The sequence below is a fragment of the Triturus cristatus genome, chromosome 8 (genome assembly GCF_964204655.1).
Source record: "Triturus cristatus chromosome 8, aTriCri1.1, whole genome shotgun sequence".
Taxonomy (NCBI): domain Eukaryota; kingdom Metazoa; phylum Chordata; class Amphibia; order Caudata; family Salamandridae; genus Triturus; species Triturus cristatus.
Window position 1 is genome coordinate 630,880,352 of NC_140591.1, and position 23,283 is coordinate 630,903,634.

Sequence of the window (23,283 nt, forward strand, 5' to 3'; positions counted from 1 at the left end):
TTCTTTTTAAAAGATTCATGCTGTTGAGTTTTCCCTGCAAAATAATCAATTAACAGTACCATTTAACCCAACGAAATTGCCGACTCTGTGAAGGGATCCGCCAGCTGGTGGCCTCTGACCTCTGTTATGAGAACAAAGTTCACATTAACACAGTCTTTACAGTCTCCGATACAAACATAAATCACGGAAGGCATTGGGACAGGAAAATAGCAGCTGCTTCCCTGGGAGATCAACTAAATACATAGGGCCATATGTAGGTAGCCTCACATTTACCGATTCATAAATACCGAATTTTACCGATTCGGTATTTATGAATCGGTAAATGTGATGTAGGTAATGATTCGGTAAAGTTTACCGAATTGGAAAAATTCGGTAATTATGAATCGGTATTTACCGATTCGGTAATGAGGCATACCTTCCCATTGATTCCTATGGGCCTGGAGGCCCATAGGAATCAATGGGAAGGTATGCCTCATTACCGATTCGGTAAATACCGATTCGGTAATGGGGGGAGCATATTCAAGGGTGGCATGGTGTCACATTGACACCCTGTTGCACCCCTGAATCTTGCATGTGTGCACATGTGGCGCACATACATGCCCTAAGGGCATGTATGTCTGCCACATGGCACTCTTAAATCTGCAAAATATTGCTTTTTGCAAGGTATTCGTTATTTATCACCAACCTGTATTTGGTGGTAAATAACGAATTTCTAATACTAATTTTCACTCTTTAGAGTGCTCCCTACATCTGATTTCTGGATTCGGTATTTACCGAATCAGTATTTTACCGATTTCTTAATTTCCGATTCGCTAAATACCGAATCCAGAAATCAGCCCCCTACATAGCAAATGCCTAAATACCGGTCGGTAACGGGACATTTACCGAATTTCGGCCGTCACCGACCGGTATTTGGCTTCCTACATGAGGCCCATAGTGTGAATACCTGACTAAAGTGTCAGCTTCCCAGCGCGTGCTTCGCCCTCGATGGGACTACCATTCCCAAGATGCAACATGCCGACACTGAGATTAGTGGAGTTTCACTGGCAAAGGACCAAAATTAACGTTCGTATTTTTGAAGAGCTTACAAACTCGACAGGGTACTGAAGTTGCATAGCAATGCCATGTGAATACTCAAGAAAAGGGGGGAACCAAGTCTATATAATGTGAATTCAATTGTACTATCTGCAGCTTCTTATTATTGAATCAGTTCACAATTGAGTTACTCTGCAGTTCAAATCTAGTAAAGAATTCAATAAAGGTATTCAGAACTTTTCTGAGGAGAATGATGCACGTAATGGTTCTCAGCAGTTCACTTGTACATAAAAACTGTAAACTTAATTTCAATCCAGATTCTATATATATCACATCGATTCACTTGTAGAGTTATCAATGTTAGTCTTTTATGCGAATAGTTGCCTCTCCAAATGTCTCTCACAAGAGCTAGATTCAGAAAATGGAGACAATGGAGAATATTTCAAATCAGAAAAATATATAGATATTCAAAAGAAGTTACAGGATGCTGGTCTCGAGTATTACTGCAACCAACTGTCACTGAAGGTTTTTCAAGCTCTCTCTGAGAGAAACCCAAAAGGCTGAGAATACCCAAATACCTTCTGGAACTCACCAGTTCTGCTTAAAAACTTAACACCAATACAGTGGTACAAGTGTACTTAAGGAGCGAAGCACACAATCAGAACGAATAACTTTTTCTTTGATTGACTTTTGATGGAGCAGTGTGCGAGACGAGGAGATGCTGCTTCCTCACAGAAATAACGGTTGAAGTGCGCTCAATGCTTGGTGCACAAGCGTGATTGCAACAACACTGCCTCAGAGAGAAAAGCACTAGACCGAGTACTTTCTCGCTGTCTATCACCGGCAGTCATCTAGAAAATCGCATTGGAATCATACTGCACCAATTTGAGAAGCACCAACAGCAACCTCAAGGATGGAGAGCGATGGCTCTTTCCAAAGGGGTAAATAGGTAGTCTCCAGTAATTTAACCTTTTAGAGAGACTGTTCCAGAACAAACTTGCATATTCCAGTCCTGACACATATCTTGATGGGTGTTTTTGGTTACATTTACAAAGGCCACAGTTTTACAATCTGATAACATCAAGTAGAGGAATCGTTTCAAATTAATTTCAGTGCTAGAGGTGAATTCACAATGTTCGCAATTATGATTCTATTACTATAACTTAAACCATATAATTCATTGATATTCACATACCTATCCTCTCATAGTTCCAGCAATACCATTAAAAATTCTTGAGCATCCTGCTGAACATTTTGAGAAAACACTGGTCCAGTAGACTACTCTATCTTTTAGACTATAGCCTGGAATGGAAGAATACTTTGGATAATAATTCACTCATAAAGATTTAAACCTTGAAATGGTTCTGGAATGGCAACCAGTACTTACGTGTTATGCATAGCTCCACCAGGCATTTTATTATCAAATAATTTATTGTAACAATACTTACATATAACTTGCTGTTTGGACAAGACAAAGCGTTCCTCCTCCAAAAAGTCCACGGATATATTTTCTCAGTTATATTTTTTTTTTTCACTTTTTAAATATGAGTCAACAGTCCTGGTTTGGATCTTGTACTGAGTATGTAGACAACATATACAAACATACTCCGTTTTTAAGAGCACACTTATAAATGTTGTAATCGCTTCTTTAAAGCTATCAACCATAATACCTGTGTAATGTTCAGCATCTATTCTTGCTATCAACTCTTCATCTTCCGTAGAGTCCAGTTCTGGATGAAAGAAACAAAACTGCACATCATCACAAACCTTTTCTACATCTGTCACAGTACAAAACATAGGTGTTCTATTCATTTCTCCTAAATATAAATCAGGATTTTTCACATAGTACAACCTCCTTACTGGAGTTTGCACTGTTGAGAGGTATACAGCTACACCCTGAAATGATGAAAGGTGCTTTGACACACTTTCTTTGATAAACAACGTAGTGAGTGTCCCACCAAATATGTATGCTTTCTAACCATGCAAGGATCTAATCCTTGTAAAGTACTTATTTTGTGTTTTAAACTTCACCTTGGAAAGATATGTAGAAATGTTCTTAGTATATCAATGGATTGGTATTGAATACTACAAACACTACTACAATTCCATTTGTATACAGGGCTTGACTATGCCTTCCCTGTACCTCTTCTGAAATAATTTGTTCTACAATTCTAGATTCCATCACCTCTTTTGCTCTGGGAGTGCCATTTTTCATTTCATAACATTGTCCGCTTTTATCAATACCATAAACTAATATGTTATTCTGAAAATAGCTTTCTTCATTAATGAAAGTGTCTGTAGTAGAAGTATGCATCCATTCTCCACTAAAAACTGTACTAAAGTTAGTTCTTTTGACTAATCTTTTCTTCTCTTTTTGTCTCCTCGTGTGCAACACTATTTTGTCAATAGTTTTCATTTTATTTATAATAAAAATGAAAACTTTCCTCTTCCAAGCAATGTCCTTATCAACTACTCCCTCAACTTGTTATTTCTGTTTCAGTCGTCTATCCTTCTTCTATCCTTTTTCATATTTGTTAGTAGATTCCAACCACTCTACTACGAAACATCCTGACTGATTTCCTCATACTGCTTCTGTCTACTGGTTAAGGTGTGTCCATCTTTGTTAAATTCTTTGCTGTTCTTGTTATATAGATTTTGTGCTTCTGTAGTAAATTTAAAAATCATCATTAACCAAAGTGTAGGTGTACATACAGTGTCTCAAAACTGTAAATCCAAAAAGACTACCACTGTGTCAGTGGTGTATTCAGTATCTTAGTAAACTTCTACTTAAATATATCACATTTAAATGTTGGGAAAAAATGCATATCAAATCTGAACATTATTCTCTATCAGAGCATAGAGCTCATTATTTCTTCTAAGTACATACAAAGAGTGTGTCACAGGTTGCATATAGAATTCCCCAGATGATGCTGGTCCAGGCCGGCACTTTCCCCAGAAACTCCGCCTCACCGCCAGACTGCCCTGGTTCAGAGCCCCTACTGGAGCAGTGTTAATGCCCGGCCCAGCACCTCAGGTGTCTCCTCACTCACCCGCCGTGCTTTTCTTAGCCGCTTTCACTGATATCTGTTATTTTGCGTAATTTTGTTATTTCACTTAGTTCTGTTGTTTTGTTTAAATTGTATACTTTACTTATTCTGTTGGTTTCACTGTGTTTTTGGGCTATTGTCTACTCTTTTTCCCGCAGCTGCTGCCCCTGTGGCCCCTCCCCCCGACACAGCCCCGCTCCCACCTCTCGACCTCTGGGCTCACCCCTCCCCTACTTAATGGTGACTGCCATGCAGTCGCACAGCAGGCGTGCCGCTGGCGTGCCTAAGCCAAGCCCGTCTGTGCCCGTCAGCGCCCAGACCGCGGCCAGTGCCAGGAACCCTGGCTCTCCTAGGCCCCACCACTACGATTACACCACCATCCACGCACTCAATCCCAGAGAACAAACCGACTGCGTAAGACCGTCGCCAAACACCACCCAGGGACAGTTCTCATGCAGACACTGCCGTGGATCCTTCATCTTCGACAAAGCCCCAACTACTGCCGAAAGACCACCGCATTCATGCACTGCCGAACCCCTGACATGCATCCTCCTCAACGTGCGCTCCCTGCACCGGCACGCCGTAGAGATCTGGGACCTGATCAACACCCTCTATACTGATGTCGCCTTCTTCACGGAAACCTGGACCAACGCCACCTCCGGCCCTGACATCGCCACTGCCATCCCCGACGGCTACAAGATCCAGAGAAAGAACCGCCCCCACTGCCCAGGAGGAGGAATCGCCATCACACACAAGACCCCCCTCCGACTCTCCACCTCTGGCACAAGTGACCCCCACTCCAACACAGAACACCTTCACTTCCAGATTCAGACCAGACCCAGGACCACGCTCTGCGGCACCCTCATCTACAGGCCACCGGGGCCTCGCACCCAATCCGCAACCACCATCGCCGAACTCGCCGCACCCCACACCATCACCTCCACGGACTATATTCTACTCGGGGACCTGAACTTCCACCTCGACAACTGCAATGACCCCGACTCCACCACTCTCCCTGAAACCCTCACCAACCTCGGACTGAAGCAGCTGGTCAACACGCCCACTCACAAAGCGGAACACACCCTCGACCCCATCTTTACAGGAAGAACAAACTTCTGCTTCAGTCACACCACCCAGCCCCTCTGGATGGACCACCACTGCGTCCACTTCACCTTCAACACCACTACCACACCCAAGCCTCCCCGTGCCTGCCTAGAAGGAACTGGAGCAAGGTCACAGAGGAACACCTCAACACAACCCTCCTCCAAGACCCTCCCAGCGCCACTACTGACACCAACTCCACAGCCAAAGAATTTCACCGCTGGATCTCCTGCTGCGCCGACAAGCTTGCACCCCTCTGTCACCCCGCCAAACAACACCCTCTGAAGGCCGCCTGGTTCACCACTGAACTACATGAAGCCAGACGCTCCTGCAGATGCCTAGAGAAAACCTGGGGAAACCAGAAAACCACGGAAGCATGAAACAACCACAGAAACACTCTGAAGAAATACCACCAGTGCATAAGGAACACCAAACGGACCTTCATAAGAGACAAAGTCCAGAAATACAAGACCAACGCCAAGGAACTATAAAACGTCATACAGCAACTCACCAAACCCCCCAGCGAAGCCACTGACATCACGCCTTCCCAGGAACTCTGTGACAAGCTCAGCTCCTACTTCCATCTCAAGATCAAGGTCCTCTATGACAATTTCAGTGAACAGACACGACACCACCCCCCTCCCCTCAACCGCCGAAAAACCTACTGTCACGACTTGGGATCCTGCCACCATCGAACACATCATCACGACCATGAAGAAAACATACTCAGGAGCCCCAACGGACCTCTACCCACTGAACATATTCCACAGAGCCGCCATCGCACCTGAACTGGGACGGACCATCAATGCCTCCATCAGATCCAGCACCTTCCCAGGTGACTGGAAGCGAGCGGAGGTTAAACCCCTCCTCAAGAAACCAACGGCCAACCCAACGGACCTGAAAAACTACCGGCCCATCTCTCTACTCCCCTCCACGACCAAGGTCACTGAGAAACTCGTAAACGCCCATCTGACAGCCTTCATCGAAGAAAACTACATCCTAGACGCCTCACAGACTGGATTTCGCAGCAACCACAGCATGAGACTGCCCTCCTCGCCACCACTGATGACATCCGCTTGGTACTGGACCAGGGACACACTGCGGCCCTTATTCTTCTAGACCTCTCCCCTGCCTTCAACACCATCTCTCATTGCACATTCTCAGCCAGACATCATGACTCAGGTATAAAAGGAGTCGCCCATGACTGGATCCAATCCTTCCACTCCGGTAAACCCAGTGGATCAGTCTCCCTCCCTTCCTCTCCAAACCCACTGACATCAACTGCGGAGTACCCCAAGGATCTTCGCTCAGCCCCACGCTCTTAAACATCTACATGGCCACCCTTGCTGCCATCATCAGACAGCATGGGCTCAGAGCATAGTATGCTATGCTGATGGTACCCAGCTCATCCTCTCACTCACGAAGACTCCCAAAGACACCAGACTCTGCTTCCATGAAGGTATGAAGGACATCGCAGCTTGGATGAAAGACAGCTGCTTGAATCTCAAACCGAGGTCCTCATCCTTGGACCCTGCACCTCGGCCTGGGACAACATCTGGTGACTCTCCGTCCTTGGAAATCCGCCCAACCCTGCAGGTCACGCACGAAACCTCAGCATCATCCTCAACTTCTCACTCTCCATGAACTGCCAGATCAACACCGTCGCCTCCACCAGTTTCAACTGCCTACGCATTTCCACAAAACCTTCAAATGGATCCCCCCGATTGCAGAAGGACCATCACCCATGCTCTCATAACCAGCAGACTAGACTACGGCAACGCCCTTCACACCAGAATCAACAGAACTCTTCTACACAAACTCCAAACCATCCAGAACACTGCAGCCAGATTCGTCCTTGGGACACAACGTCACAAACACATGACCCAACACCTACAAGACCTCCACTGGCTCCCCATCGACAAGGGTCACCTTCAAGCTCCTCACCCACACCCACAAATCCCTCAACAACATCGGACCCAAATATATAAATGAGAGAGTCTCCTTCCACGTACCCAAAAGGAACCTCCACTCCGCCGACCTCGCCCTGGCGGAGGTCCACCGCATCTGCAGAATCAGAACAGGCTGGAGAGCCTTCTACTACATCGCCACCAAGACCTGGAACGAGCCCCCTGTGAACATCAGACGCTCCCCGGCCCGCACATGTTCAGGAGGGACTTTAAGACCTGGCTCTTCGACTGATCCGGAGCTGCCCCTCCCTTCCTATCGCCTTGAGACCCTCACGGGTGAGTAGAGCACTTATAAACCCGCTGATTGATTGATTGATTGATTGATTGCCTATTCCTCACCAAAACTTGTAAATACATGTGTTTGAATACATATATGCTCCCTAGATGATTGAATGAGTGCATACTTAGTGCCTAGGTGATCACTGAGGATACAGGTAGTGCCTGGATGATTCCCTGAGTGTCTGAGAACTTCATGGGTCATTCATGGGTCATTCCATATCAGCATATGTACTGCCTGTCAGTTTGCATGGGTATATCACTATTATCTGGGTATTTGGATTAGGGGTTGGGCGGAATTTGCAAAGCTCTGCGAAATGGTAAAAAATCTCCGTGAACAGGCAGAAATTCTGCGAACACACGGAATTGCTTGTTCTCGATGCTTTTTTCCTGTTTGCGATCGCTGTTTGCCTGTTTGGGGGGAAATATCTCACAAACACGCATTTTGAGAACGCGAACAAGCAAAAAATTCCACGAAGCCGTGGAACTCAGAATTTTGGGCGATTCCGCGTTCTCTGTGGAACATGAAATTACCCTAATTCCGCAAAAATTCCGTGAGCTGAACAGAATTTACCACCCATGCCTAGTTTGGATGCGTGCATGAAGAGCACCTAGGTGACTAGATTAGTGCATGACAAATGCCTTAATAATTCAATACATGCATAGATAGTGGTTGGATGATTACATAAGTGCTACATTAGTGCCTGATGATTGAGGGAGTGCATAGATAGTATATAGGTGATTTATAGTGTGCATGGGTAATGCATATATGATTGTTCAAGTACATGCATAGCACCTAGCATATTAGATGAGTGCATGAGTAGAGTTTTAGTGATTGGATGACTACATGGCTGCTGCACATGTGTTTTTGGTTCATTGAACAGGTAGTGCCTGGGTGTTTAGATAAGTACATGGGTAGTGCCAGTATATTTGAATGGGTGCATCAGTAGTGCATGGCTGATTAGATGAGCGCATGATGAGTGTCTGAGTGATTGCAGGAGTCCATTGTTCAAGCTTGGGTGATTGGATGACAGCAGTTGTATTGCAGGTGTGAATGTATTGATGCAAGAGTATTGCTTCAGTAATTAAATGAGTGCATAGGTAGTCGATGGGTGATAAGTTCACTGCTATGGTACTACCTGCATAAGATTAGATGAGTGCATGAGTAGTGCCTGAGTGTTTGGATCAGTGTATGGGTTGTGCCCGGGTGTTTGAATGAGTGCATAGGTGCTGCCTTGGTGATTGTGTAAGTGAATGGTTAGTGCCTGTGTTATTGGATAAATGCATAGGTAGTGCCTGCATAGTTCAATGACTACATAATTAGTGCCTGTGTGATTGCAAGAGTGAACGTGTAGTTCCTGGGGGTTTGAATAAGTGCGTAGACAGTGCATGAGTGATTCGGTGATTGCCTGAGTAGTGGCTGGGTCATTGGATGAGTGCCGGAGTAGTGCCTGACTGACTGTGAAAGTAAATCCATTGCTGTTAGATACATAACAGTTGTGACTTTACCTGTGACTTATTGCTTAAGTCAATCTGTCAGTATCAAACAAATTATTTTAGCGTATCTATCCTTTTCTACTGAGCTATGTGTGAGTGAAGTCTACAAATCACACTTGATAAACAATTGCATACATGGCTGCTTAGGAGCATACATTGCTCTTTTACTCAGTGTGCACATGCACCACTAACTTTGTAAAACTGAAAACAACAATTCTGAATTTTTCAATGCATAAAACCTTTTCTTAAAGGTATACCTATATCATTTCTAAAGTATTTCTTGTGTTTTTGGAGCATATATTTAGCATTTATCAAAGAAACATTACTCACCAAGGAAAGCTAGACAAGAACTCTCAAGAGACGTTCTGCAATTTTAACCCTCCTGAATTTTAAACAGAGCTTGTGTAAAAGAAATGCACCACCCTCACCATATACATGAAATTTTCAACATCCTTAAAGAACATAGATCACAATGGAAACATATATATGGTTTCATAATAGATATACACTTTGAGGCCATCTTTCCAAAAATATATATTCTCTACATCTTTAAGCAAACTCAAGAGTCTCAACATACATATAACTATCTGCAAACAGAAAAACCATATATCACAATCTAAACATATGCAAACTGGTCTTATAAGTTAAAAACTAAATTCACAAACACTTCCTAATACATACCTAAGAAGTATTACTATTTAAAATTCATATACAGGCGCAGCACACTTTTTATCTTTTATTCATGAAAACACTACTCCTGTTTAATAATGTGACTATATGTATTACAGTTCTCAGAATGCAAATAACATAGGTCTGTCTGTTCTGCACATGATGCTTTGACATTTAAAACATTGTCATTTTTAAAGGCATTGCTCATTATGACTTTCAACAGTACTTACATCTTAAACACATACCCTATGCCAGATACAGTTCATCTAATATATATATTTATATCACTGTCATACATTTTAAAATCAAATTCCCATATACTTTTTTATTTAAAATGTACATTTTTTAAATAAATACAAAGTTGTGTACAAAATGATGAATTGAGTTCAAAGATTATATTGTTGTTTTAGCTCTTTCTGGATAGTTTTGACACTTTTACGATTTGTAAAAACTATGCACAATATTGGTACACCACTCTCATACAAAGCAACTATAAAATTAAAGCCTCGTCAACTTTCCACTCTATGATCATGAGAAAGGCAGCAAATGAAACCATGTCTTTCATTTTAGACTACTCTATCTCCACTTGTGAATGGCTGGCATCTGTTAACCCTTTTCCTCTCTTTCAAAATGAGGTTCCTGTCTCTGCATGTTCGCAATGTTTTTGTGATGATTCCAGAGTATTCGTGATAAAAAGAGGAGTCCAAATCCATATTTAGCTTCAGTTTTTTAAAATGTAAATACTGAAGAACAGTTTATTACATAGTCCTGAATTGGAGATTAAAGTTCATCATTACTTAAATTGTGTCTCAACTCCTCAACTTTTAAAATAATGCTCTGTCTCTTTACCCCTTCCCCCTATACACTCTTACTTCAGTGCGCCTAGCAACCCAGTAGAACCAGTAGGTCACAAGTTCGCAGCACATTCTAGAAGGACCATGCTACTTCGAAATGAGATACAGCAGGTGTGGTTTACTCCACAGATTCAAAAGCATTTCCATAACTGTATAACATTTCTTTTTTTAAACAACAGCCAATAAAAGGGCTTCTAGCTATTGTATCCAACATACTACAAAATTGTATTCGCTTACATGCTGACAGCATCGAAGGAAGTCTTTGAGTGGGTCTGTGAGTGGGTGTGACAGTGACTGTATGGGTGTGTGAATTTCTGAGTGGGTCTCTGAGTGGGTGTATGAGCGTCACAATGGGTCTGTGAGTGAGAGCATAAGTTTCTGAGTGGGTGAGTGAACGGGTACATACATGAGTGTCTGAGAGGGTCTGTGAATGGGAGTGCAAGTGCCTGGGTGGGTCGGTGAGTGGATGCATAAGTCTTTGAGGAGGTGAGTGAATTGTTGTGTGTACATCTGAGTGAGTCTATGAGTAGGTATGAGAGCCTCGGAGTGCATGAGTAAGCGACTGAGTGCATAACGCTCTGACTAGATATGTGACAGAATGTGTGAGTGACTGTATAGGAGTATAAATGGGTGTGAATAAGGGGAATGGATAGTAATGTGTTTATATGGTTTAGAGATGGCTTGAGGTAAGGGGGTTGCAAGGGGTGGGAAAGGGAATTGGTTTTACATTAAAAAAAGTTCAGGGTCATATTACAAAAGTGCTCCGGGGGTGCAATCGGCATTTGAACCCACTTTGTGCACCCTGAGGGCACTTTGGCATTACACAAGGGTCTGCAAGCACTTGTGCAGCCCCTTCAGTAGCACAAATAACACTGGAGCACATGTAGCGCGAGCACTATCATTAGTGGGTGTTCCATCATTTGTATGGGAATGAGCCCCATGCAGATGAGGGAATCTCTTTGATTCTGCACCCATACCATATTCCCGAAGTGGGAGCAGAGGCAAACAAGCCTTTAGGAGGCGCATTGAAAGTGTGCAACAAATAGGTGGTACACTTTCAGTGCACCCCATAAAGGCAGGCCTTTGGTGAGATGAAAGATGGTCCCATGGGCATCCTAGACATCCCCTTGCATTTGGATGCAGGTACTCACTGCACCCGCATGGAAGGGGATCTTTATTCCCTTTTAAAAGTCAAGGCAGGTTGCCACTGTGCAAAGAAAACTGGAGCAGTTTTTAAACAGCTGCTCAATATTTTTTTGAATGTACTGCCCTGGGGGCAGCGCATTCAACATATTAGGAAACACTTTCCCTGTTTGCACCTAGCGCATCTGCTTAAAATGTGCCATGGCACAAACTGGAAAAGTGCACCCTATCTGTAATAGGGCCCCAAGTTCACAGTTTCAGTTCATCGCCCAAGATCCTACAGCCTTATTATATCCATGCATGGTAGCTTCCATGTTCTAATGCCAATAATGTACAGGGCACCTCTCAATAATTTTCTGTGCAGGTTTGTGTAACTGGCTTTTACAGAACTAAAATGTGGGTACAGAACATGATGAAAACTAAAATAGATTAGGGCAACATTTAGACTTGTATAGCAAATAATGCATTGCTTGTTGTAGCCCGTGTTTCGAAATTGTGATCCTCATCGGTGAGCAGAATGATCACAGCAATATCTGTCCTTTATATTAGTTCTGCAGGATTGTATATTTATGTTCAGAAATGTCAAGGAATTCAATAGATATCTGTTAGATCTGCAAGTCAAATTAGGTCAACTCGCAATACCACCAACTCACTACCAGACCAGTGTGTAATTGAAGGATCAACTGAATTTGGCTTGGAAGATAACTGGAGGTAAACAAGTCTCCCGACTGCTTAGTATGGGATAAATTGGGGATCTTTAAGAAAAATATTGCTGAACTGTTTTTTGTTCATTATTGATTTACATGCCATATCAGGAAAATAAAACATATGGCAAAGTGTCCACAAATAGTTGCAAATATTGCTATAATATGCATGCAATAGGTGGTTATATTCAAGTGTGAACAAAATAATTTAACAACAGTTTTGTGCAAAACCAGAGCAGATTAAATTTGTAAACAAATAGCATAAAAAGAGTATGTGAGTGAGATGGGACACATAAACAGGGCATAATTCATACATTCAACAGATGCAAGTTATGTTGTAAGGATTATTTATTTTGTAGGCGTATTTGGGATTTTACAACTTGGTGTTCTACAAACTTTAAAGCATTGATAAGAAAAAAAATTAAAATATCATATAAACTCAATTGATAAGAGTGTTGTCCTGAACTCCTTCAGTATAAAATCATCCAAACATCTTTTTTAAATAGATTTTCGTCCCTAGTACAGAAAACATGTAATGCAGTAACGTTTAGCAGAGCAATGTGATCCTTTGTCTATGCATACAGATCAAATATGTATTTAGTACTGTAGAACTGATTTTCCAAGCCATTTGCACATCTAAATGTCATCTTTATGTGCAAACAGCTTGCTTTACAAGTGCAATTCTAGGATTAATATTCACTGAACCTATACATTCATAATGTAAATCAGACATGCAAAATAATACCACCCCATGGTGCAATATTGTACATGTGTAAATTCTACTCCGGGGACAACTGGAAACAGTCCAGGAAACAATGTGTTTGGCTTAGCTATCCCACCAAGGACAAACTAATGACCACATCCATCTGCCTTCTGAGCCTCTCCAGATCTGTTAAAATAGTAAAATGCCAAATATAATTTTTTTGTGAATCAGTGGCAGTTACGCTTAAGCTGGCACCTGCTTCTTTTCTTGTCAAAGTGCCATTTTTACTTCTCACCCAAAGCAAGATTGCGGCTATATGGTTGGCTCTTTCAGTTGAAAGTGATAATTCTGTTAGGAAAAAAATTATCCAAGGTAAAGCATAATAATCTAATGACCTGTGTGTGTATGTGTTGTATGGCTAAAACGCATAATGGCAAAAGGCAAATAAATGAGAATAATGATTTTGCATTGGTGTCTGCTTCGTTTCTTTGTGAAGGGATTTGAGAGCGATTGCGGGGGCAATATATATATATATATATATATATATATATATATATTCACTTAAAAAACCATCGGTTTCACACATGTTATAGTTAGTTGGACATTTGAAATTCCACCGTTATAGTTAGTTCAGATAACTATAACTCGCGCGCCCGCAATCCAGTGCTCGTGGCATCACTCATGACTTCACTGATGACATCATCCTTGTGATAGAGTGGTGGTCGCGCGAGTTATAGTTATCTGAACTAACTATAACGGTGGAATTTCATTGTTTTTTTACGAGTGAAATGTCCACCTAACTATAACATGTGTGAAACCTATGGTTTTTTAAGTGAATTTGCAAGGTTTTTTAAATGCTAATTCCTAACTATAACGTGCCTGAAACCTATGGTTTGTTAAGTGAATTTGTACGGTTTTTTAAATGCTAATTTTTTTTTTAATGGTTTTTCATGCTGCGTGCACGCTGCGCGCACCGTGCGCGCACCGCGCGATTAAAAAAAAATATATATTTTTTCACCCTTCGGGGTCCTTTAGGGACCCCCTGACAAAGGCATGGGGTCCAGGAACTCTCTACCCTGCCCCCTTTTCACATTCGCCACCTCTCTTTTTCACTCTCGCACCCACAACAAACAAAATGGCGGCCGACACTTCCTGATTTCGACCGATTCGAACGTTGACTGACATGTAACCACCAATCAGAATTACGCTCGCGCACGTCAGGGTGCGCGCACCGTGCACGCACGGTGAGCGGCTATAGATATGTATGTGCTTTTAAATGCAATTTTCTCAGGAACTACTGAACAGATTGACTCCATATATGCATAAGGCACTTCCCTGACCTGAGGACTACCTCTCTGCCAAATTTCAAGTAATTCTGTTCAGCCGTTGGGGCTGTACCTTCGACTAAAGGTCCTATGGGTAAATGCATGGGGAAAACGCGTTTTGGGACTCCCATTTTTCTTGGCCCCCGCTTGACGAATCCCCCCGAGACTTTCAGGGTAGGAGCTGAGCGGAGCACCCCATTAGTTTTGAAAATTTCGCCAGGATTCGTCAACTGGCGCCAAAGTTATTCAAAATAGAATTTTGAGATTTCCTATGGAAACACGGTCCTAACTATAACTATCTACTGGCGACCGCCAGTAGATAATATATATATATATTACCTACTGGCGGTCGCCAGTAGGTAGTTATAGTTAGGACCCTGTTTCCATAGGAAAAGCGCAACATTCTATTTTGAATAACTTTGGCGACGGTCGACGAATCCTCGCAAAATTTTCAAAACTAATGGGGCGCTACGCTCCGCTCCTACCCTGAAAGTCTCGGGGGGATTCGTCAAGCAGGGGCTGAGAAAAAAGGGGGGTCCCAAAACGCGTTTTCCCCATGCATTTTTCCATAGGACCTTTAGACACAGCTACAGCCCGAACGGCTGAACAGAGTTACTTGAAATTTGGCAGAGAGGAAGTCCGCAGGTCAAGGAAGTGCCTTTTGTAGGTCTGGTGTAAATCTGTTCAGTAGTTCCTGAGAAAATAGCATTTAAATCAATATATATATCTGAGCCAGCTTACGGTGCGCTTACCGTGCGCTTACCGTAAGCTTACCGTACGCGTACGGTGACGTGCGCGAGCGCGATTCTGATTGGTTGTCACATGACTGTAAACATAAGAATCGGACGAAATCAGGAAGTGTCAGCCGCCATTTCGTGTGTTTCACACAGAAAAAAAAGAGAGATATCTTGAAAAGGGGGCAAGGAAGAGAGTTACAGACCCCCTAACATTTGAAAGGGGGTCAAAGAAGGACAGAAAAGTACAAAAAAACATTTATAAATTTTTTTAAAACATCGCGGGGTACGCGTACGGTAAGCTTACGGTGAGCTTACCGTACGCGTACGGTGACGTGCGCGAGCGCGATTCTGATTGGTTGTCACATGACTGTAAACATTCAAATCGGACGAAATCAGGAAGTGTCGGCCGCCATTTCGTGTGTTTCACACAAAAAAAAAAGGGAGATATCTTGAAAAGGAGGCAAGGAAGAGAGTTACAGACCCCCTAACATTTGAAAGGGGGTCAAAGAAGGACAGAAAAGTACAAAAAAAACATTTGTTAATTTTAAAAAAAAATCGTGGGGTACGCATACGGTAAGCTTACGGTGAGCTTACCGTACGCGTACGGTAAAAAAAAAAGAAATAAAAATCAGATTTAAGTGTTAAGATATTAGGGGGCTCTAAAAAGAGCCGTTGTGTTTATGAAGTGATTTGATTTTTAAGTGGTACCTACAAGTAAGTACCGATGCAGAGTCTAAGGTTCAAGAGGAAGACTCTGTTCCCTTCATCAGTGAAGTGTACACCATCTCCTCAATAAATGTCTTGCATGTCGAAACGCAAGTTGTTGTGGTAAATGGAACCCATACCATAGTTTCGGAGGAAAGCAGAAACAGATTTGTTGACGTGCTTTCTTGCTTTGTCAATCTGCGGACAAAAATGATTGGACCAGTTCCATTTTTGCCTTTGGCATATGTTAGAATACGCAAAGGCAGTTTTAGGGAAAAGTGAAAACAGTTGTGCAAAGGTCTCCTTCATAAGCATTTCCAGACCTACCCCAGTCAAAGTGCCTAGGTCATTGCCACCACAGTGCACTATTATGAGGTCAGGGTGTTGGATTTGCATGAAGGATTTCACCAAAGGCATCAATTGGTGCCACTTTAACCCTCTCTGACCAATCCATTTAATGTCTACATTTGGCAAAGCAAGGTCTCTCACCATACCTGTTTTCTCTGCATACTTTTCACTCCAGAAGACATAGCTGTGCCCTACAATCCACACTGTGAACATCTTCCAAGGAGATCTGGATGCACTCAGGAGGTGTATTTCAGTAGAATGGGAAAAAGAAATGAAAGACAGTTTGGAAATGGAGGCATACATATTTTTATAAAATAAAAAGAAATCATTGGCTGTTTCATACCATTCTACACTAAAAACTAGGCTGCATGTGTCAATTTATAGAAGCATGTTTTGTATTGGTACAGAAAAATGTGTTACCAAAGAACAGTACTATGGATTTGCTGTTAGGTTTGAAAAGTCAAGCACTCTTGCTCTTTGGAAATGAAACATTGTGTGGTGAACTACTGACCTAACTCTACACAGCAGTGTTCCATGAGCTGTTGCTATGGTAGCAGGCAGAAGTCAAGTTGGGGGAAGGGTACTAGGCTGAAGTCAAGTTGGGGGAAGGGTACTTTTGGAAAAGGGTTGGTTTTCAACCAATAGAAATGTGGAATTAGATTTGAAAAAAAGGGGGAAGCACTGAGATTTGAAATTAACATGTATATGTGTGGAAAAAGAGAGGGAAACATTGCCATTATCTGGTTCTGCTGAGAGGAGAGAGGTGTACAGAACAGAGATCCTGGCTCTGATAATCTGCTGTTTGAGTGCCACATTTCTTACACAACTAACTAATTTTAAAGGTGAGTTATGAGTTTGAGAGGGGATGTATATGGTAAATTAAGAAATGAATAATAGATTTGGAATTCCTTTTGTTGAAGTTGTGTTTTTCATTTTGTGTTTTGGGAGAAATTTAAATGTAAGGAACATGTAAAATAATATGGACTATGTTTTCACCATAAATTAAGGTGTACTGGTATAAATGAGGAATACTTTTAGGGATTGAGGTTGCAGTCAGTAATGCAAATACATTCAGCATCACTAAGGCTGGTTGCCCTTGCTGGAGTGTAGTCAGTCACCCAGGTTACACATGTTGCTGGTCTCAAAAAGCAGTTTGGACATGTGCTGTTGTCAGAATCTGAAAAGTGCATTCAAAATGTGTCAGACTGTAAAAGTACTTATCACTTGCCAAAAAAAAGAGTAGTAAGTGTGCTTTCTAATTGGCAAAGAAATTTCGTTTTCTGACTAATATCAAACCATGACTTTGTGTGCAAAGAGGAATTATAGGCAGATATTTATTGCGTATTACTCTGGTAATTTTACATTTGCATTAGATGGAAAGGGGGAGCTATTTTGTCTGCAGAAGCAGACTCTTAGCACACACCCAGCTGCTTATCCTGTAGAATCATGCATAGTATTCACAACCGAGTGGGGTTTGAGGTTGCAGTCAGTAATGCAAATACATTCAGCATCACTAAGGCTGGTTGCCCTTGCTGGAGTGTAGTCAGTCACCCAGGTTACACATGTTGCTGGTCTCAAAAAGCAGTTTGGACATGTGCTGTTGTCAGAATCTGAAAAGTGCATTCAAAATGTGTCAGACTGTAAAAGTACTTATCACTTGCCAAAAAAAAGAGTAGTAAATGTGCTTTCTAATAGGCAAAGAAATTTCGTTTTCTGACTAATATCAAACCATGACTCTGTGTGCAAAGAGGAATTATAGACAGAGATTTATTGCGTATTACTCTGGTAATTTTACATTTGCATTAGTTGGAAAGGGGGAGCTATTTTTTCTGCAGAAGCAGACTCTTAGCACACACCCAGCTGCTTATCCTGTAGAATCATGCATAGTATTCACAACCGAGTGGGGTTTGAGGTTGCAGTCAGTAATGCAAATACATTCAGCATCACTAAGGCTGGTTGCCCTTGCTGGAGTGTAGTCAGTCACCCAGGTTACACATGTTGCTGGTCTCAAAAAGCAGTTTGGACATGTGCTGTTGTCAGAATCTGAAAAGTGCATTCAAAATGTGTCAGACTGTAAAAGTACTTATCACTTGCCAAAAAAAAGAGTAGTAAGTGTGCTTTCAAATTGGCAAAGACATTTCGTTTTCTGCCTAATATCAAACCATGACTATGTGTGCAAAGAGGAATTATAGGCAGAGATTTATTGCGTATAACTCTGGTAATTTTACATTTGCATTAGTTGGAAAGGGGGAGCTATTTTTTCTGCAGAAGCAGACTCTTAGCACACACCCAGGTGCTTATCCTGTAGAATCATGCATATTATTCACAACCGAGTGGGGTTTGAGGTTGCAGTCAGTAATGCAAATACATTCAGCATCACTAAGGCTGGTTGCCCTTGCTGGAGTGTAGTCAGTCACCCAGGTTACACATGTTGCTGGTCTCAAAAAGCAGTTTGGACATGTGCTGTTGTCAGAATCTGAAAAGTGCATTCAAAATGTGTCAGACTGTAAAAGTACTTATCACTTGCCAAAAAAAAGAGTAGTAAGTGTGCTTTCAAATTGGCAAAGACATTTCGTTTTCTGCCTAATATCAAACCATGACTCTGTGTGCAAAGAGGAATTATAGGCAGAGATTTATTGCGTATAACTCTGGTAATTTTACATTTGCATTAGATGGAAAGGGGGAGCTATTTTTTTAAGCAGAAACAGACTCTTAGCAGACACCCAGCTGCTTATCCTGTAGAATCATGCATAGTATTCACAACCGAGTGGGGTTTGAGGTTGCAGTCAGTAATGCAAATACATTCAGCATCACTAAGGCTGGTTGCCCTTGCTGGAGTGTAGTCAGTCACCCAGGTTACACATGTTGCTGGTCTCAAAAAGCAGTTTGGACATGTGCTGTTGTCAGAATCTGAAAAGTGCATTCAAAATGTGTCAGACTGTAAAAGTACTTATCACTTGCCAAAAAAAAGAGTAGTAAGTGTGCTTTCAAATTGGCAAAGACATTTCGTTTTCTGCCTAATATCAAACCATGACTATGTGTGCAAAGAGGAATTATAGGCAGAGATTTATTGCGTATAACTCTGGTAATTTTACATTTGCATTAGTTGGAAAGGGGGAGCTATTTTTTCTGCAGAAGCAGACTCTTAGCACACACCCAGCTGCTTATCCTGTAGAATCATGCATATTATTCACAACCGAGTGGGGTTTGAGGTTGCAGTCAGTAATGCAAATACATTCAGCATCACTAAGGCTGGTTGCCCTTGCTGGAGTGTAGTCAGTCACCCAGGTTACACATGTTGCTGGTCTCAAAAAGCAGTTTGGACATGTGCTGTTGTCAGAATCTGAAAAGTGCATTCAAAATGTGTCAGACTGTAAAAGTACTTATCACTTGCCAAAAAAAAGAGTAGTAAGTGTGCTTTCAAATTGGCAAAGACATTTCGTTTTCTGCCTAATATCAAACCATGACTCTGTGTGCAAAGAGGAATTATAGGCAGAGATTTATTGCGTATAACTCTGGTAATTTTACATTTGCATTAGATGGAAAGGGGGAGCTATTTTTTTAAGCAGAAACAGACTCTTAGCAGACACCCAGCTGCTTTTCCTCTGGAATCATGCATAGTATTCACAACCGAGTGGGGTTTGAGGTTGCAGTCAGTAATGCAAATACATTCAGCATCACTAAGGCTGGTTGCCCTTGCTGGAGTGTAGTCAGTCACCCAGGTTACACATGATGCTGGTCTCAAAAAGCAGTTTGGACATGTGCTGTTGTCAGAATCTGAAAAGTGCATTCAAAATGTGTCAGACTGTAAAAGTACTTATCACTTGCCAAAAAAAAGAGTAGTAAGTGTGCTTTCAAATTGGCAAAGACATTTCGTTTTCTGCCTAATATCAAACCATGACTCTGTGTGCAAAGAGGAATTATAGGCAGAGATTTATTGCGTATAACTCTGGTAATTTTACATTTGCATTAGTTGGAAAGGGGGAGCTATTTTTTCTGCAGAAGCAGACTCTTAGCACACACCCAGCTGCTTATCCTGTAGAATCATGCATAGTATTCACAACCGAGTGGGGTTTGAGGTTGCAGTCAGTAATGCAAATACATTCAGCATCACTAAGGCTGGTTGCCCTTGCTGGAGTGTAGTCAGTCACCCAGGTTACACATGTTGCTGGTCTCAAAAAGCAGTTTGGACATGTGCTGTTGTCAGAATCTGAAAAGTGCATTCAAAATGTGTCAGACTGTAAAAGTACTTATCACTTGCCAAAAAAAAGAGTAGTAAGTGTGCTTTCAAATTGGCAAAGACATTTCGTTTTCTGCCTAATATCAAACCATGACTCTGTGTGCAAAGAGGAATTATAGGCAGAGATTTATTGCGTATAACTCTGGTAATTTTACATTTGCATTAGATGGAAAGGGGGAGCTATTTGTTTAAGCAGAAACAGACTCTTAGCAGACACCCAGCTGCTTTTCCTCTGGAATCATGTATAGTATTCACAACCGAGTGGGGTTTGAGGTTGCAGTCAGTAATGCAAATACATTCAGCATCACTAAGGCTGGTTGCCCTTGCTGGAGTGTAGTCAGTCACCCAGGTTACACATGTTGCTGGTCTCAAAAAGCAGTTTGGACATGTGCTGTTGTCAGAATCTGAAAAGTGCATTCAAAATGTGTCAGACTGTAAAAGTACTTATCACTTGCCAAAAAAAAGAGTAGTAAGTGTGCTTTCAAATTGGCAAAGACATTTCGTTTTCTGCCTAATATCAAACAATGACTCTGTGTGCAAAGAGGAATTATAGGCAGAGATTTATTGCGTATAACTCTGGTAATTTTACATTTGCATTAGTTGGAAAGGGGGAGCTATTTTTTCTGCAGAAGCAGACTCTTAGCACACACCCAGCTGCTTATCCTGTCGAATCATGCATAGTATTCACAACCGAGTGGGGTTTGAGGTTGCAGTCAGTAATGCAAATACATTCAGCATCACTAAGGCTGGTTGCCCTTGCTGGAGTGTAGTCAGTCACCCAGGTTACACATGTTGCTGGTCTCAAAAAGCAGTTTGGACATGTGCTGTTGTCAGAATCTGAAAAGTGCATTCAAAATGTGTCAGACTGTAAAAGTACTTATCACTTGCCAAAAAAAAGAGTAGTAAGTGTGCTTTCAAATTGGCAAAGACATTTCGTTTTCTGCCTAATATCAAACCATGACTCTGTGTGCAAAGAGGAATTGTAGGCAGAGATTTATTGCGTATAACTCTGGTAATTTTACATTTGCATTAGATGGAAAGGGGGAGCTATTTTTTTAAGCAGAAACAGACTCTTAGCAGACACCCAGCTGCTTTTCCTCTGGAATCATGTATAGTATTCACAACCGAGTGGGGTTTGAGGTTGCAGTCAGTAATGCAAATACTTTCAGCATCACTAAGGCTGGTTGCCCTTGCTGGAGTGTAGTCAGTCACCCAGGTTACACATGTTGCTGGTCTCAAAAAGCAGTTTGGACATGTGCTGTTGTCAGAATCTGAAAAGTGCATTCAAAATGTGTCAGACTGTAAAAGTACTTATCACTTGCCAAAAAAAAGAGTAGTAAGTGTGCTTTCAAATTGGCAAAGAAATTTCGTTTTCTGCCTAATATCAAACAATGACTCTGTGTGCAAAGAGGAATTATAGGCAGAGATTTATTGCGTATAACTCTGGTAATTTTACATTAGCATTAGTTGGAAAGGGGGAGCTATTTTTTCTGCAGAAGCAGACTCTTAGCACACACCCAGCTGCTTATCCTGTAGAATCATGCATAGTATTCACAACCGAGTGGGGTTTGAGGTTGCAGTCAGTAATGCAAATACATTCAGCATCACTAAGGCTGGTTGCCCTTGCTGGAGTGTAGTCAGTCACCCAGGTTACACATGTTGCTGGTCTCAAAAAGCAGTTTGGACATGTGCTGTTGTCAGAATCTGAAAAGTGCATTCAAAATGTGTCAGACTGTAAAAGTACTTATCACTTGCCAAAAAAAAGAGTAGTAAGTGTGCTTTCAAATTGGCAAAGACATTTCGTTTTCTGCCTAATATCAAACCATGACTCTGTGTGCAAAGAGGAATTATAGGCAGAGATTTATTGCGTATAACTCTGGTAATTTTACATTTGCATTAGATGGAAAGGGGGAGCTATTTTTTTAAGCAGAAACAGACTCTTAGCAGACACCCAGCTGCTTTTCCTCTGGAATCATGTATAGTATTCACAACCGAGTGGGGTTTGAGGTTGCAGTCAGTAATGCAAATACATTCAGCATCACTAAGGCTGGTTGCCCTTGCTGGAGTGTAGTCAGTCACCCAGGTTACACATGTTGCTGGTCTCAAAAAGCAGTTTGGACATGTGCTGTTGTCAGAATCTGAAAAGTGCATTCAAAATGTGTCAGACTGTAAAAGTACTTATCACTTGCCAAAAAAAAGAGTAGTAAGTGTGCTTTCAAATTGGCAAAGACATTTCGTTTTCTGCCTAATATCAAACAATGACTCTGTGTGCAAAGAGGAATTATAGGCAGAGATTTATTGCGTATAACTCTGGTAATTTTACATTTGCATTAGTTGGAAAGGGGGAGCTATTTTTTCTGCAGAAGCAGACTCTTAGCACACACCCAGCTGCTTATCCTGTAGAATCATGCATAGTATTCACAACCGAGTGGGGTTTGAGGTTGCAGTCAGTAATGCAAATACATTCAGCATCACTAAGGCTGGTTGCCCTTGCTGGAGTGTAGTCAGTCACCCAGGTTACACATGTTGCTGGTCTCAAAAAGCAGTTTGGACATGTGCTGTTGTCAGAATCTGAAAAGTGCATTCAAAATGTGTCAGACTGTAAAAGTACTTATCACTTGCCAAAAAAAAGAGTAGTAAGTGTGCTTTCAAATTGGCAAAGACATTTCGTTTTCTGCCTAATATCAAACCATGACTCTGTGTGCAAAGAGGAATTGTAGGCAGAGATTTATTGCGTATAACTCTGGTAATTTTACATTTGCATTAGATGGAAAGGGGGAGCTATTTTTTTAAGCAGAAACAGACTCTTAGCAGACACCCAGCTGCTTTTCCTCTGGAATCATGTATAGTATTCACAACCGAGTGGGGTTTGAGGTTGCAGTCAGTAATGCAAATACTTTCAGCATCACTAAGGCTGGTTGCCCTTGCTGGA